Genomic DNA, 11,893 nt, shown 5'->3' on the forward strand with positions numbered 1-11,893 from the left:
GGTATTGTAGCGGTAGATTCCCTGCCTATACCAACACGAAGGTCGCAGGTTCGTGCCCCTGTGTTACCTCTGGCTTGGCTGGGCGTCCATACAGGCACGATTGGCTCAGAGGCGTAGCTATGGGTGGGCCTCCTGCCTATAGGCCCATCCAATCCCATCCCATCCAAAGACTTTAAAAGTTCCTAAATGGCTGACATTAATGTCTTTCAGAGGCTTTTGAGGCTCCTGCTATTGGTGCCAACCCTGGACTAAATAATGCCCCCTTCAAATAATGCTCTAAATTTAGACTAGATTTTGGTCAGGGAAAAAGTGGCATGGCCATTTTCAAAAGGATCCCTTGACCTCTCACCTCAAGATATCTGAATGAGAATGGGTTGTAGCGGTACCCATGAGTATCCCCTTTACATACATTTTCTGCTAATCCCATGCAGTTTTGCAAAAACCATGCAATTCTTTTTGCATGCAGTATAATTATTTTCCCACCTATTCTATTTGAATATTTTTTTGCATACAGGGGTCCCTAAACCGTTTTGGAATTGCATAAATTGGGTATAAAGCTGAGACTCTTGTTATTAGAATATAGGATAGTAGAAAGAAGCTCTTCCTTGTGCGTAATAATCCATTTTATGGTTTATGTTTTAAGTGGAGTTTATGTTTTAAGTTTTTTTTTGTGCCCCCAAATGAATGGGAGATTTGGTACATCGTGACGTCACCGTGGGGTTAGCGCGTGCCCCACTGATGTGACAATCCCCCCCCCCGCCCCCCCATGTGGTAAATGGTAAATGGTCTGCATTTATATAGCGCTTTTATCCAAAGCGCTTTACAATCAGTAGGTAGTCTACATTCACCCATTCATACACCGATGGCGGCAGGCTACCACGCAGGGTGCCTACACACCATCGGGAGCAAGGAGGGTTAAGTGTCTTGCCCAAGGACACAACGACAGCAGCTGGGAGGGAGCCGGGATCGAACCGCCAACCCTTGCGTCATTGGCCGACCCGCTCTACCTCCTGAGCTAAAGCCGCCCCACGTGATTACTGTAGTTCACGTGGCGCGAGCCCTTTAAGAGCAATGCATCCATGGGTAATGCCTACTGTGGCTAATATTAGCCGCTAGTTAGTTATGTTAGATGGCAGTAAAACGCCACTGAATGACCAAATTGATAGAACTTTTAACCATTTCGAGTAACACTGTTTCCATACAGATCACCAGCGTTAGTTTGTTGTTTATAACGTGGCATAACGTTTTCTATGATATCTATCTCGGATACACTGAGATTACTGGGAGGCGGATCATAGCGTCTCTGTCGATGATTTGATTTGACAGTTCTGGGCACTGGCGTTGGCCAATCCTGGCGTGTTCCTGGGAAGTTGTTAGAGAAGAGGAGACCTGGGAAGTTGTTAGAGAAGAGGGAGACCTGGGAAGTTGTTAGAGAAGAGGGAGACCTGGGAAGTTGTTAGAGAAGAGGGAGACCTGGGAAGTTGTTAGAGAAGGGGAGACCTGCAAGTTGTTAGAGAAGAGGGAGACCTGGGAAGTTGTTAGAGAAGAGGGAGACCTGGGAAGTTGTTAGAGAAGAGGAGACCTGCAAGTTGTTAGAGAAGAGGGAGACCTGGGAAGTTGTTAGAGAAGAGGGAGACCTGGGAAGTTGTTAGAGAAGGGGAGACCTGCAAGTTGTTAGAGAAGAGGGAGACCTGGGAAGTTGTTAGAGAAGAGGAGACCTGGGAAGTTGTTAGAGAAGGGGAGACCTGGGAAGTTGTTAGAGAAGGCGAGATCTGGGAAGTTGTTAGAGAAGAGGGAGAAGTGGGCAGAAGTTGTTCGAGAAGGGGAGACCTGGGAAGTTGTTAGAGAAGAGGAGACCTGGGAAGTTGTTAGAGAAGAGGAGACCTGGGAAGTTGTTAGAGAAGAGGGAGACCTGGGAAGTTGTTAGAGAAGAGGGAGACCTGGGAAGTTGTTAGAGAAGAGGGAGACCTGGGAAGTTGTTAGAGAAGAGGGAGACCTGGGAAGTTGTTAGAGAAGAGGGAGACCTGGGAAGTTGTTAGAGAAGGAGAGACCTGGGAAGTTGTTAGAGAAGAGGAGACCTGGGAAGTTGTTAGAGAAGAGGAGACCTGGGAAGTTGTTAGAGAAGGCGAGACCTGGGAAGTTGTTAGAGAAGGCGAGACCTGGGAAGTTGTTAGAGAAGAGGGAGAAGTGGGCAGAAGTTGTTCGAGAAGGGGAGACCTGGGAAGTTGTTAGAGAAGAGGGAGACCTGGGAAGTTGTTAGAGAAGAGGGAGAAGTGGGCAGAAGTTGTTAGAGAAGAGGGAGACCTGGGAAGTTGTTAGAGAAGAGGGAGAAGTGGGTAGAAGTCAGCCAAGGCAAACATCTCCTTTCTTGAGAAACAGTATCTGCTGGTGTGTTCTGTTAGTTCCTCTCCTAAAAAGAGCCACTGTCTGTGTGACTCAAAGGAGTATTGATGGACTAATGGACTATGGACTCAACCCACTGGCTCAGTGGAGTTCCTTCTTTTATACCACTCATCATTGCACCATTTAAATGCATGGGGAACACAGACGAGCAATTCCAAATGCAGAAAGAAAGATGCAATGAGAAGAATTCTGAAAGTAAGTAAATAATACTTAAAAAAATAAGAATCTTGTCTACTTTAAACTGTCAACATAGAGGATAAAAGAAAAAACAATCAGGCAAATGTTGGCATGCTGCTGTTTGGTCTATTCCTGCAAACAAATACAGTAGCTGCTGTTTGGTCTATTCCTGCAAACAAATACAGTAGCTGCTGTTTGGTCTATTCCTGCAAACAAATACAGTAGCTGCTGTTTGGTCTATTCCTGCAAACAAATACAGTAGCTGGTCTATTCCTGCAAACAAATACAGTAGCTGGCTGCCGGCCAAATGTAGACAACAAAATCAAATGACAAAGCTTCATCGCAAAATAACTGCTGGGATGCACTGAACATCACAAAATTCTAATTTTGCAGTTTAACAGAATCCAAGGGTGGACTTTGCTTGAGGGCGGCCAAAGCCAACACACTAAAGATAAGACAGTAGAAACCATACCAACACAATGACAACTTTCCCCCATCTCCTGCTGGTTCTGTCCCAGTGTAACACCCCCACATATCAGAATATATCCTGCTGGTTCTGTCCCAGTATAACAGCCTACATATCAGAACATCTCCTGCTGGTTCTGTCCAGTGTAACAGCCCAGATATCTGAACATCTCCTGCTGGTTCTGTCCCAGTATAACAGCCCACATATCAGAACATCTCCTGCTGGTTCTGTCCCAGTATAACAGCCTACATATCAGAACATCTCCTGCTGGTTCTGTCCAGTGTAACACCCCCACATATCAGAACATCTCCTGCTGGTTCTGTCCCAGTATAACAGCCTACATATCAGAACATCTCCTGCTGGTTCTGTCCCAGTATAACAGCCTACATATCAGAACATCTCCTGCTGGTTCTGTCCCAGTATAACAGCCCACATATCAGAACATCTCCTGCTGGTTCTGTCCAGTGTAACACCCCCACATATCAGAACATCTCCTGCTGGTTCTGTCCCAGTATAACAGCCCACATATCAGAACATCTCCTGCTGGTTCTGTCCCAGTATAACAGCCCCACATATCAGAACATCTCCTGCTGGTTCTGTCCCAGTATAACAGCCCACATATCAGAACATCTCCTGCTGGTTCTGTCCCAGTATAACAGCCCACATATCTGAACATCTCCTGCTGGTTCTGTCCCAGTATAACAGCCCACATATCAGAACATCTCCTGCTGGTTCTGTCCCAGTATAACAGCCCCACATATCAGAACATCTCCTGCTGGTTCTGTCCCAGTATAACAGCCTACATATCAGAACATCTCCTGCTGGTTCTGTCCCAGTATAACAGCCCACATATCAGAACATCTCCTGCTGGTTCTGTCCCAGTATAACAGCCTACATATCAGAACATCTCCTGCTGGTTCTGTCCCAGTATAACAGCCCAGATATCAGAACAGTAGCTGGCTGGGTGGTCGGTTTACAGATCATAAGAACGGGCTGTTGTCGGTCCAGACTACACCTACTGCCAAGAGGCTTTATTTGCACACACATCAGCGGAACAGCTGGCAGCATTTTGAGCTGAGCTAAGTGCTGTTTGAATCCGCTACCCAAAAGGCTTGGTCAGTGTCAAAAGTGGGGTTTTGCTATGTGTCAAACGAGCGCAAATGCATTTACACCCTTTTGACAGCAAAACAAACTTTGAATAACTTTGCAGTACACAATGACTTCCCTGACCCTTTGAACAAATCAATGGCCTGCCATGTTACCTGAACTGCAGCTGGAGCATGTGTCCCAGGACACATGACTTATTGATGTTTTCCTGGCTGGGACACATTCAAAGAACTGTACCACTGTAAAACTCTTACTATCAGAGCTCATTTTGACCAGTCCACACTCTATTAACACATTTATATTCATCTAATATTGACCTAAAATATGAATTAAATTATATGATAGTAGAAATTATGTTATCATGCTGCAATGCTAGCATTACTTATGTCAGCATGCATTTTGAGCTGAGCTAAGTGCTGTTAGGATCCTCCACTCCACAAGGCTTGGTCAGTGTCAAAAGTGGGGTTTTGCTAGGTATCAAAATGGCATACATGCAGTTACACCCTTTAGACAGCAAACAAAGCCTACTTTTGCTGTCTTTCAGTGAGCTATACAATGATTTGTACATATACAATTATTTATTTATCTTACTCCTGCTTATAGCGGAAATTCTACATAACACTTATTGTATATAATGTAAATAGCAGTTAACTTGCTTTATATACCTTTGAATCCTTGTTTGTTCATTTTAGCTTGTATGCATACCATTTCTTTCCCTTTCAAAGTACATTAAGAGCAACATATACCGGAGTCACATTCCCTGTATGTCTATTGTCTACATACTTGGCCAATAAAGCTGATTCTGATTCTGATGTCAATTACGTCAATTGTGTGGCCCATCCACTTTGATTCAGGCCCACCTGTCATTTCATTTCTGGCTACGCCCCTGGATTGACTGTGTCTGGCGGTGAGAAGCCGGATTGATGGTATGTGTCCTGGTCGCTGCACTAGTGCCTCCTCTGGTCGGTTGGGGCGCCTGGCCAGGGCGGAAGGGAACTGGTGGGAAGAATGTGATCCTCCTATGTGTTACGTCCTGCCGGTGACGCTCCTCGCTGTCAGGTGAACAGATGCAGCTGGCAACTGCGTATGTGTCGGAGGAAGCATGGTGCTAGTTTATGGCTCTGCCTGGATCGGCAGAGGGTGGAGCAGCGAAAATTGGCCAAAGTACAATTGGGGAGAAAATGGAGGGGGAATGAGGGAAAAACAAATTGGGCCAAATGTATAAAACTGTGTATATTTAGATGTAGAAATCTGTGTAGCTCTAAATAAAATGTCACCCAAATTCACACTTATATTATCCTTTTTGCCACATCACACTAGTCGGACTCAGAAGACTAGGTATAGTATGCATGGTGTGAGAGAGACTACTTTCTGATTCTCTGACACACACTTCAGATTTGACTTTGACAAAGCTATAGTGCTATCTGGAGAACTGGGGGAGCGCACCTATATGAGGAATAACTCCAACCACTATTTTACTATTGTAAAAACAAACCCTTGGAGAAAAAGTGTGAGAGCTCTATATGGATGTTTGTTCATGTTATTCGGGTCTTTATCAACATTATATTCATAAGTTATCTGATCATCTTTCCATCCAGTTACTTAATATCTCAATAAAAACCGCATTGATGAAATGCATGCACTTCATAGACTTTCAATGTTAACATGTCTCTATTACAACATATACTTTTAAAGGTTTATTCTGCTAAAATACTGCTGGCAGTGCTGCTGCTGCTGCTGCTCCTCCTATAGCTGCTCTGTAAACATTCAGGCACTTTTCACTTGGCATGTATGCCAATATGTCATATATATATATATATATATTTATATATATATTCAAGATTCAAGATTTTTTATTGTCACTCCGTAGTACAAGTATCACGTGTGAAATTCTTGTGCTGTGGACTCCGTTTACAACATAGTACAAATATAACAGGGCATATGAGTGCAAAAACAACAAGAGACACAACAAGCAATAAGGCAGTAGAGTGATAAGACAAGTCAGAGACAGTGGCATATTCACTGCACATAGGTGCACATGTCATGTGCATACTTTAGACGTGCTTAAACATTTTAAATTCGACGTATTTGACGTACAGGTGCAAATAGCATATACCTAATTAAACATACAATTAAACATATATATATATATATATATATATATATATATATACTGTATATATATATAAAATCTAGAACTGGTAAAAAAGTAGCAGCCACATGTTTCTTTTTAGCATGAAGAGAAACATCATTTGTTTCTGAAGTAGAAACCTCACTTTTAGTTTCCTAGTCAGATTATCTTACAACACCACAATGAGAAATATATTCTCCATGGTGAATATATACAGTATCTTTGAACTGAACTCTTCAGATATATTGAAGCATTCGATCAGTCTTACCTCAGCAGAAATCCATCTCCCAGGCACCTCATCTGTCACAGACTCACACTACACAGACTCACTTGTTTGAATGGTTTGCATGGAAGCTGGTTAGACCTCCAGGCAATGAACTGGCCCCTCCCACAGCACAGGCAAAGGGGGTAGGTGCTACAGTACCGGTAACCCTTTATTTTACAGGTACCCTAGTTACATATGAACTATTTGTAATTACACATGAACACCAAATGTAATTACACAGTAATTACCAATAGTTATAAATTACGTTCATATGTAGTTACATTGTAACAGACCTGTAAAATGGAGTGAGTCTGTTCAACTGTAGTTCATATGTAGTTACATTGTAACAGGCCTGTAAAATGAAGTGAGTCTGTTCAACTGTAGTTCATATGTAGTTACATTGTAACAGACCTGTAAAATGAAGTGAGTCTGTTCAACTGTAGTTCATATGTAGTTACATTGTAACAGACCTGTAAAGTGGAGTGAGACCGTTCAACTGTAGTTCATATGTAGTTACATGGTACCGGACCTGTAAAGTGGAGTGAGACTGTTCAACTGTAGTTCATATGTAGTTACATGGTACCGGACCTGTAAAGTGGAGTGAGTCTTTTCAACTGTGGGTCATATGTAGTTACATGGTACCGGACCTGTAAAGAAGCTCCGGGCTGGGACAGAGATTGCTAAAACCCAGTGGTGGCTTCGAACCACTGAACTTCTGATTGCAAAGCAAGCGGCTTTAACCACTCAGCCACGAGGGCTTTCCAAATTTCATGGTGGAGTTTAAGAGGATAACTGTATGTCAGTCAGATGTAGTTGCTGTCACTTAGCTTTGTTATTATACACAGAGACTTGGGGGAAAATATTGATACTTTATTTAGTTGATTTTGTCCAGAATTCCAATACAAAAATTATAATAAGTATTGTATATATATATATATATATATATATATATATATATATATATATATATATATATATATATATATAGTATAAGTATTGTAGATATAGAGGTAACAGTGAAACTATAATCAAAATAGCCATTCTTCTACATTCTAATTGTTAGCTTATTGTAAATGAGTCATTTCCCCATCAATTTCCCAATTTCTCAATTTGTTGGGGACCCAGTCGAAGCCCCTCAAAGACCCCTTTGGTCAGCAGACCCCCGGATCATCTCTCCCCAAAGTCTATACCCCCCCAAGTCTATAAATCCCCTATTTGCTAAATAAATTGTATGCACTGTGCTCTAGAAACATTTAGTTATATTTAAAGATTTTAAATATAACTAAATATTAGTTATAATAGTTAGGGGGGGGGGGGGGGGGCTGGCACAGTCACACTGCAGAAATGCATTCACATGAATCAATATTGCCTGTCTTTCAAGCTACAACTAACAAAGTATCAACATTTTCCCCCAAGTCTATGCTTATAATAACAAAGCTAGGAAGTGACAACTACATCTGACTGACATACAGTTATCCTCTCAAACTCCACAAGTTGGAAAGCCCTCGTGGCTGAGTGGTTAAAGCCGCCTGCTTTGCAATCTGAAGTTCAGTGGTTCGAATCCCCCAATGGCTTTTAGCAATCTCTGTCCCAGGCCAGAGCTTCTTTACAGGTCCGGTACCATGTAACTACAGTTAAATAGACTCACTCCACTTTACAGGTCCGGTACCATGTAACTACATATGAACTACAGTTGAATAGACTCACTCCACTTTACAGGTCCGTTACAATGTAACTACATATGAACTACAGTTGAATAGACTCACTCCACTTTACAGGTCTGTTACCATGTAACTACATATGAACTACAGTTGAATATACTCACTCCACTTTACAGGTCCGGTACCATGTAACTACATATGAACTACAGTTGAATAGACTCACTCCACTTTACAGGTCCGTTACAATGTAACTACATATGAACTACAGTTGAATATACTCACTCCACTTTACAGGTCTGTTACCATGTAACTACATATGAACTACAGTTGAACAGACTCACTCCATTTTACAGGTCTGTTACAATGTAACTACATATGAACATCATTTATAACTATTGGTAATTACTGTGTAATTACATTTGGTGTTCATGTGTAATTACAAATAGTTCATATGTAACTAGGGTACCTGTAAAATAAAGGGTTACCTTATATTTTTACCACATGTGCAGCCTGCATGGTCAAGAGAAGGCGTTTTGGCACGTGAGTCAGGCCGTGGCCACACTGATCCGTCAGAAAATGTACAGAATTGTAAAACAGATAGATGTATGTTCATTGCATGTACAAGTAACCTACTTGTACAGCAGGTGCCACTGGATGACCAGATTGATGTAATGGTCGGCCAGTTCGAGTCATGCTGTTTCCATGAAGCCCACCAGCTTTGATATCTGTTGGCTAGTTGTTGATATTTATAACGGTAAAATAACATTACATTATATCGATGAGGATAACCCGCTCAGCCATTTCCGCTTTGAGAACGCCTCCTCGACTCTGATTGGTTAAACAGAGAGTGACTATTCGTCCATCCAATACATCAATCCAGAAAAAGTTCAGCTCTCTTGAACTTTTTCTGCACAGGACTCACCGCTCTCCAGTTTTTAGAGTTTTTAGCCTGCCGCCGTTTGCTATCAGCACCGCCAAACAAAAGCCATTGTTTACCCGGGGATTCATGTTTCATTCATGTTAAATGTTGTGTGCGTCATTCCCTCCTGCCCCTGTATGTCGTGCAAAAAAGGAGAGGAAGAAAGGTCGGAGGTTTTTACTGTGGGCGGCCAACTTCTCTGTCCCAGTTTAATGTGTGTAACGCGGCGGTTTTAGGGGTAGTCCTTCTTAGTAGCCTATCTTAGTAGCTGTGGACTGTATTATTGCATGCTTTGAGTGCTGCCATTTTTACAAAAACAATAATACTGTAGCTGCCCCCTCTATTCATCTCTCATTCATGCTATAAAGCCCTAAAAATTATAATAATGGTAGTGATCAGAAATGCATGCAGCATATTGGGTACCTGCGATCATCATTGGAGGGGGAGACTCTCTCTCTCTCTCTCTCTCTCACACACACACACACACACACACAATCTATTAGAGGCTACTTGAATATTGGCGGGATGTATCCTTTATCTCACCCTGTTGTATCTTTGCTTTCGTCATGACACTATACAAGAAGTAACACAAACTACATGGAATAATAACAATTGCCACAATTTCACATCACTCCATCCGTGGCTGGACCCCATCTAGCCACAACCCAGGGATGCCTGCGCCCGCGGTTGCCACACGCCGCACTTCCACATACCTGACTGGCCATAGGTTGCAGTGTACAAACAAATGTTTCTTGGGCCCACATTTCAGTGACAGTTGCAAAGCCGTAGCATGTATGCCTGATTTGTTATGAATTTTCAAAGTTTGAAACTTTAGACGGTCGCTGTAGTGCCACCATCAGGACTATTGGTGCCAAATTCGTGTCGACGAAGTTTGACATGGGACTGGACCTTTGTGCAAGTTTGGTTTATTTCCATGCATGTGAAGTCCAACTTCCGCGGAAGAAGAAGAAGAATATTGGCAAATTCAAACAGTGGCCCTGCCGCTACGCTGGCCCGGCCACTAATAAAATATAATAATAATTAATAGTAATAATCCGCTGATAGGGAAAAATGTAAATCACATTAGCCTTTATTTGGACAATCCCTAGTTATTAATATATTCATATACATTGTCATTTAAGTTACATATAGTTATTGTGCATACACAGACAAATGTCATATTCAGATAACCTGTGTACATACACAGACAGACATCATATTTATATAACCTGTACCATACATTTGCAGCTCCTCTCTATCTCACACTGTGCCCTGTCACCCTGACACTATACAGGGCCAGAATAACAGATGGGTTGAGTCACTCAAGCAAGTTCACTGCTGATTTTGGGCACAGATCTCTCTCTGCTTTGTTCAGCTCAACAGTCATATGGTCAACCCAGACATGAGGCCTTTCGACTAAGGGCCTGGTATGACCAGGAAGGCTATGCTCTAAACAGCCAATTGCTGACAGAGACAAGATCAAGCGGAGCGGAGCAAGGATCAACTCGAAAACACTGAGAGACACTGAGCGACATTGAGGATGATGTGGATGATATGTTGACATGTTTGGTCACTCACAACCCAAAATAAGTGCACTCATGGCTCATTGTCTCCAGTCTCCACCCTAGAAATCTCTCTCGCTATGTGTTAGGTAATGTTTTTTTTCCTGCAATCAGAAAAGCAATGTTGAGTGGAATTGTTTATTTATAGCTCAGCACAGAGCTCAGTCGTCATTCGGATGGACTACAATGTCTACAGTGTTTTAACTCCACAGCTGCTATTCGTAAACCTGTGATGCTAAATAAACATAGCTGCCCCATGTCATCTGTGATAAGAGATTTATTTGTCCAGGCAAAGTAGCGTTTTACGACAGACTAATTGTAAAATAATTTTTTGCAGCTTAGATCATTTCTATGAGGTGTCCAGAACAACATACTAAAAGTCCTAAGAAATCCTAGTTGAGGAAATATGTTTAATTCTCATCAATCCAAGATGTGTGCCAGTAAGGCCAGACAACAATACACCCCAATGGGGCTATTTTTTTCCTTTAGCCTACTCCTATCAAAATAAAACTTTATACAATGAAAGTATCCATGAAAAGTAACATTTTTTGTTTTACAAGTTTCTTTGAAAATTTATTTGAATATGCAAATGAGCTATACACTAATCGAATAGGCTACCCAAAATATACCCGCATAGGAGTAAAGGAAAAAATTAAGCCTATCACAATCAAACCTCACACAGTGAAAGTATACATAAAAAGGAACTTTTTTGTTTTACAAGTTTCTTGGAAAAATCTATTTTAAATATGCAAATGAGCTCAACACTAGGCCTAATTGACTTGTCCAATAAGCCATAAAGTAAAACAGGGGCCAAATAACTAACACATTCATGTCTATTCAGTAAGTTAACCTATGCATAAACAAGATAAATTTGAAGTCACTTGCCACACTTACCTGGGTCACTTGCCACAAAAAGACTTATATTGACCTTAAGAATTGATTGCACAATCTTGCCTCCAGTTGCTTTCTAATTTTTTATTTTTTATTTGCGAACAAGTCTAACCTAATGACATGACAGAAAGTCAGAATAGCCATCTTAGTCATTAGTAACGTGGTGAGGTTACATTTTGGGCTGGTAGATTTACAAATAATTGGTATTGTTGGTAAGATTACGAGATAACAGGCAGAAGTCATTCTTACCAACTAAACGATTCACTCTCACACAGAAGACAGATGAAAAACCAGATAGACACACTTTCCAG

The sequence above is a fragment of the Poromitra crassiceps genome (genome assembly GCF_964638095.1).
Source record: "Poromitra crassiceps genome assembly, chromosome: 2".
Taxonomy (NCBI): Eukaryota; Metazoa; Chordata; class Actinopteri; order Beryciformes; family Melamphaidae; genus Poromitra; species Poromitra crassiceps.